General features: G+C 45.2%; 1 pseudogene; it reads right to left on the bottom strand.

Annotated features, from left to right (window-relative positions):
• Window positions 1-2,131: 2,131 nt before the first annotated feature.
• Window positions 2,132-6,266, bottom strand: LOC124667222 (annotated as a pseudogene).
• Between the last annotated feature and the right edge of the window lie 682 nt (window positions 6,267-6,948).

Here is a 6,948-nt window from a genome sequence, read left to right as displayed (position 1 = left end):
AAGCGCCCACAGCAGATCTGCATGTGCATGAGCTTCAACAATGACTTGTTATGGGTCTCAATAACAAAGGAGGTAGATCTACCACATTATATAGGGTTTGCTCTACTCACCGCCATTAGAGAAGTGGAGAACGCAACAAAGAGCTCGAGAAGAGGAGGAAGAACGCTTGTTGCCGCCTTCCTAAAACGACCAAGGCACCACTTACCTTCTCGTCGAGGAAGCTCCTTCTTGCTTGTACGGAAAGCTCGCGGGGGGGGTGCAGTTTTTCGTGGTGAGCCGAGCGGTGATATATAGCAGTGTGAATCGGCGAGACGTGGCGAAATTTCCCCTGCGGACCTTTTGGGAATGCACTCGAGCTCGCACCGTCTCCGCCTTCCCATGAGGTCGGTGCAAAAAATTCCCCTTTTCGACCGGGCAAAGCTTAGCTCATTGGAAGCAGCTGATTTGGGTGTTCCTCTTTCTGCAGGTTAAAAGGTGCTTTAAGAAGCGTGCATGCCAAGGTTTTAGAGATGAGCTAGGCAACCAAACAGCGGACTTTTGACGCAGTGGAGCCGAGAAACGACTCCGTGGGCAACCAAACATGCCCAAACTCTCAGCTCAGCTTGTGTGTTCAGAATATCAGATGTTTGTGTAGACTCTCAGGACTAGGGGCGTGATTGGTTGCTCGCAAGCCCGTTTCCCGTGTGCACCGGGTCTAAAGACGGGCGTTTGATAAGCCACGGAGGAAAAGATTGTCTGCACAACACGCTTCTTAAAGCAGGCTAGATGTAGGCAAAAGTTAGCCCGATAGGCACGCTCGATTCCACCGTTCTCGGCCTGCAAGCTTGGTCGAGCGAAAAAGTGGCGCCCTTGGCGCCTCCACACATAGGAGCATATTAGGTAATATTGGCTCTAATCTAAATCATTTCTCCTTTGATCTACAGACGGTGCTTCGAAAGTACGAACCGGTTGGAGGAATGGAATCACAATGTCGAGGAGCACAATTTTCATGTAGACCTTATCTCAAATCAACGAATTGTTAGGCAGACGAAGGGAATTAAGATTGAACTAGTTTAGTTAGCCACAACACTTCCTAAGGTGCAACCTACCAATCACATGGCCTTTCATTTCTCTCACCGAACTCAAATAAAATTGTTTGCGACCAAACATAGTACAAAACTGGTCCAAATCAAATTTCCACTTATACTGTAACTAGCGGGCTAAGTTGCACGAGAAAGGGAAAAACCCATGCGAGCACCGATCACGCCCTAGGAAGCTCTCTCTTTATGCTCTTCTGATAGTGCCGCCTCTGTAGATTTTTTATCTCCGGTCACAAGCAACGACCGAGCCGACCAGACAGCCAAGCGCAACGGGAAGCGCGTGCAGCCGACTCTCCGAAAACTGGTGATCCGGACTGGCGGACGGAACACGCCGTTCACTGTCCATGCACGGACGTAGAAATTCCACAGTTCCTTCTCACACCACTCAACTTGTCCAGCAGCATGAGGACTCGTAGTACTGCGACAAGCTGCCCGTCAGTCGTCCGATAGTCTTTACTACTACTCCGTATCATATATGCGAGTCGGTGGTCGTTTGTTCAATTTATTTCAGTTTTAATCGCGACCATATAATACTTCCTTCATAGCATTCCTCTTCACGGCCCTGACAAGGGAGACCAAGCAAGCAAAAGAATGAGGATAGCAAAGCAATCCCCTCCTGCCCCTCTGCTTTCCGAGATCTCCGTCAATCTAGGTTCACATTTCAAATCTAGCAAAGCTCGTTTCCTCTGTTGTTCGTTGTATTTTCCTGCCCTCCAACACACCTGGTACCAGCCATTATGCTAGCTCGATGTCGCCAAAACTATGTCTAAATCAGTTATTGAATTCAAAGTCTTCGAACCCCAATTTGGGTAGATTTCAGGCTCGCTCAGGTCGATATGTATTTGTAAATCTAGTTGATCTGCGGCGAACAAAATCAGGAACAACTTACAACAAAATTGAAATATTTGGGTTCTGACAGTATCTTCAAAAGAACCCTTGGCGTCTATAGAACTTCTATGGACAAGATCATGGGTGCAATATCATGTGATTCATATTGAAAAACACTTACTGAATACACTTTTGTACCGAGCAGACAAGCAACAACGTGAAAGTGCAGATAGACACAATATATTTTACTTTTTGATGCTACTAACTGGTACCATGCATGAAACAAGTAGTCAGATCATAATTTACAGGCACACAAAGTTAGATACTATATCGTACATCACTGCTAGCACTATAGATAGAAACCTACATTTTGGGATTATACAACATTTTTATAAGGTCGGTAGCCAGTCAAGAGGTCGTACTTTTAGATCCAGAAGATGAACCAAGCAGATTTTATAAGACACCATATCGTGGGCAGAACATGATGGTTGCATATGGGATGTTTGCTCCTACTTTGAGAAAAAGGAAGACATCGCTCGTCTAAATTTAGATTCAAGAGATTCTAGAGCAGATTTTGGTAAAGGGCTGCCTCCAGGTCTAGGGACCCACAAATCACCTCCGCCAGGAAGCACAATCTGTTGGCTTATACTCTTAGCGCCACCACTTGTCTCCGCAGATGCAGATTCATTCTTTTTCTTCACAAATTCAAAGAACTCCGCAACTTGCCGAGCATATCTTCATGGGAAAAATTGAAACATCAAACAGGTGCAAGATTTTGAAGGAATTTAAGAGCACATGGGGTGTTCAGGACTTCGGGTGATAATATTATAAACAGATATTGCATGATGCTGGAAACAATCATGTGTGAGATTTTCATAAATGGCAAGTCTTAATTTGGCCTTTGATTAAATGCCACACCCTATTATACTGACAGGAGGCTCCTGGCATGCAATTTGATCAAATGCAAAACTAGGACATGTAATTTAATGAAACCTCCACAATATACACCAATGTCAACAGATATATATCTGAAATTACTACACAAGTATTAGAAGGAAGAAATAGCAAAGCAATAACCAGGATGCATGGATAGCAAACCAGGTATGGAGTCGCATCAAAACACTGTTTCTTACAGGTTTGTAAATACAGACTTAGTAAGCTAGACTTAGTCACAAAAGCATTTCACAGGAATTACTGGAGCAAGTCGTATGCAAAGAACCACCTATAAGCAGTTCAGGTAGTTTACAGGTGGAGGTATATGTGTTATCCGTCCATATCCTAACCAAATCTAGCTTTCAGACAATTCACTTGGTAACAATTTAGCAGGCAGGATATCAATCGGTACAGAACAAGGGTCACATAAGGTAGTGAAGCACAAAACATGTAAATTAAAGATGTATCGAGGAGCACATAGAAATCAGCGAATATTGTACTTAAAATGTGTACACAGTTGCACACATTCTCGTTGACATGACAGAGAACTTGACCCAAATTTGAACTAAAACCCTGACATTTATTATGGATCAGAGGGAGTAGTAAATTAAAGATGTATTGAAAGCACATAGAAATTAGCGAATATTTTACTTAAAATGTGTACACATATATTCTCGTTGACATGAAAGAGAACTTGACCCTAACACAAAGAAATGAACAAATAAACAGATGTGAGGTAGGGAGCCTAGCATGAAAGACTAGGTTATGAGTACAGTTTTGGAACAAAGTTCGTTTTTCATGTGGTTACCTAAACTCTGTTAACGATTTTTTTGGTAATTCAATTGCTTCAAAGGTTAAACTCGAAGAATTTAAGTTTCTTAAAATGTTGCTTAACAATAAAAGAAAATAAATAAATGTTGAAAAATGATCTGAAAGATACAAAGGCTTTGCAAACTTACTGTTGTTTAGCTTCAATATCCTTGTTAAAATCAATGTCGTTTTCGCAGTCAAGGACCAGAGCAGGTACCTAATTGGGAAAAAGCATCACCATGTGACCAAATAACTCCTTACAAGATCGTTCTTAAGCAAACAAAAGGTAGGAGAAAGTTACCTTCTGTATACTAGAATGCATATGATCTCCTTCCAAGAAGAAGACTCGATCTCGTATTTCTGGATGTAAGGAACCCTCCATATGCATTGGAAGCTGACTGACTGACAACAAACCGGAGCCTTGTCCTTTGGAAGGAAGAAGCCAGCTTTCATGTTTCTCGTGCAAACCTTGAAGGTAATCAAGACTAACACCACCCTCCTCTGCTCTTTTCCGAACCATCATTCTTTTGTGGCAGGTGTCAGGGCTAGCTCTTAGATAAATAAAACCATCAGGGATAAGACCCGGTAGAGATGACACAACTGGGTCGAACCAGGAGTCATAGATGCTGATTTCCATCTCGTTCATCCACTTAGCTTCATGAACAGCACGGACAAAAACCTGGAAAATGAAAAGAAGAGTACTCGTTACAAAGGAAAACATGCTGCCAGTGAGATAGAGCAAAAGTGAAAACTCATCAAGGTCTGGATCCTCAATCAGACCTAGTTTTTTCAGCAAAATATAGACCTACCATTCTATCACTGAAAACACTTCTTTCCATCAGCCGGAGAGGCTTTATCCCACTTGAAGACTCCTTCTCTTGCATGAGCCTCGTCACAAAGACGTAATTCTGGAAAGTGTATGCATACCTCTGCGGTTCAGCATAGAAAGCATCAAGTATGTTAAAGTGGTCAGGACCAACATCCTGCCACTTACCAACAGGTTCAGGTACTATTTCCACAAGGTCACGCAGTTCGATAGTCTCATTGGCTATTCTTTGAAGGAAAGTAGATTTCCCAACACTGATATTCCCTTCAACACAAAAGGTGAGCCTCTTACTTCTGCAAGGCTTAGATGTGTCAGTATCTTTCACCTCCTCATCAACACTCTCTTTAATGAACACAGTTATACTCTCAGCATGGTTCTTGTGTATGATGCCAACTGAACTTTGCAAGAATTCAACCATTTTCTCGTTAGACTTGCCAAAAAACTGCAAAAAGTGCACATAATTGCAAAGTGTTAGTACAACTTTGAAGTTAGATTAAATCAACAGAAATTTCAGTGAAAAAAGCAACAACATATTCATATGGAAGGATTGCCGGAATGAGCTAAGGAGCATATAGTAGACCCAAAAGATAACTCATAAAGGTATTTGCTCTTTTTCTTTCGATTTCACCATGATAGTTCCGTAAGACTATATCGTCTTAGAGAAGATATAGTGTGGTGTTCTAACTTTCGCCAGAAGAAAATGTGAATTAACACTTCATGCACATGACAAAATACTTTTGAAATTTCCACTAGTGTTTTATGTGCTGAACAAGTGGATGGGTTTTACCAATTTTACGTGAGACTACAAGCAATGCCAAATTGACAGCATATCCGAAGCTCATGAGATGCAGCATAAACAGTGACATACTTCAGTGCTATTGCATCGCTGCTGTGCCTTCTGGAGCAAATGTGCATTAACCAATCCTCTGTCATCACTACTAAGAAGTGCGGATCTACATCAAGGTTTCTATGTTGCTGAGTTGGTCATCAAGATGGGCGAATAATGTAAACTTGCAAAATTAGTAAGAGGATTGCTGGCAATCACAGTACACCAACTTCAGTAGTTTTTATGAATGAGGATCGCACAACAAAATGCAACCGCAATCATATTAGTCACTTCAGTTCAAAATCAGTTCATCATTTGCAGTTTCAGTTGCAGCTGCCGGGATGAGTTCAGTATTGGTGCCTTTCCAGGTTGTAATTTCCGTGTCAATGCAATTCATAGTATCGACTGAAATTATCTACCGAAGGTTCCAGGCATACGAGTTGCTTACAATTTTGCGAAGTAGGATAATAAAACGGAAACAAACCAACATGAACAGTCGATAACAGCTGAGCGGGCTCACCTTATCCCGATAAAGCTGCTTGAGCTGCGCGACGCCATCGAACCCCTTCTCAACGAGCTTCCTCTGGTTCCGCGGCCCGACCCCAGGAATGGCGAGCAGCTCCCCGCTCCCCGTCGCCGCATCGCCCCGGCCTCTCTGCCTCCTCTCGGGCGAAATACGACCCCCATCTACCTCCTTTGCATCGTCCCCGCGCCCCGCTTCGTCAGCGGAGCAGCAGATCCCTCTCCTCCCGACCGCGCCGCCACCGCCGCAGCGGGGCCACGACCGCGGGCGTAGGCGGGTAGCGACTGGGTTGGAGCGCGTGCCCAGGAGCGGACCGGCCAGGCGGAGCGCGGGCATGGGGAGGAGGGCAGCAGCGGCCGGGCTGCGGCGGCGTCAAGGAAGGAGGCGGCTCGGGGGACAATCTTGTGCATCGCTGGGCGAGGCGACGGCAGCGGGGCTCATGAACGGCGTTCCGGCTCCGGAAGTCCGCCGGCCGGGCGAGGCGGCGGCGGGAAGGGATTGGGTTGCGGTGGGTGGGGGTTTAGGGTTTTGGCGTTATCATCTGGCGTCGCGGGATTGCCGGGAAGCGGGAGAGGAGGAAGATGGACGGAGAGCGGTGCACACGAGTGGTCTACGATGGACTAAAGCCTGCGTGCCGGGTCCACATGGTCGCCTCCACGGGGACTGAGAATGCGTAAAATGATCCTACGATCCTACGATCGGTCCATGGACCGGACCATCTGGGCTATCAGTGTCCAGGCCTGCTTGACTTGACATACAGAAATGGAGGCGCAAATCATCAGGTGTTATTGGGCCTGGCCACTTTGGTTCGCGATCATACGCTGGGTGCCTGGATCGGACTCCCTGGGCTATCAGCACCCAGGCCTGCTTGAGTTCACAAACAGAACACAAACTCCTCACGTGTTATTAGGCCTGGCCCGTTTCGTCGGCTCGTCAAAAAATGGTCAATTCGCAATTTCTGAACATGTTTCCTAGGCCAATAAATGGTCAATTCGCAATTTCTAAACATGTTTCCTAGGCCAATAAACTATATGTGTCCCAAATATGCACCGAGTTTGCGTCTCGGCGAACGCTGCGCGGTTGCGCCAAGTGACCGCCGTTCCTCACGTAGGTCCCGCACGCC

Source organism: Lolium rigidum, chromosome 6, assembly GCF_022539505.1.
Source record: "Lolium rigidum isolate FL_2022 chromosome 6, APGP_CSIRO_Lrig_0.1, whole genome shotgun sequence".
In the NCBI taxonomy this organism is placed as follows: Eukaryota; Viridiplantae; Streptophyta; class Magnoliopsida; order Poales; family Poaceae; genus Lolium; species Lolium rigidum.
The sequence above is the reverse complement of the archived record's forward strand: the minus strand, read 5'-3'. Positions and strand labels throughout refer to the sequence as shown.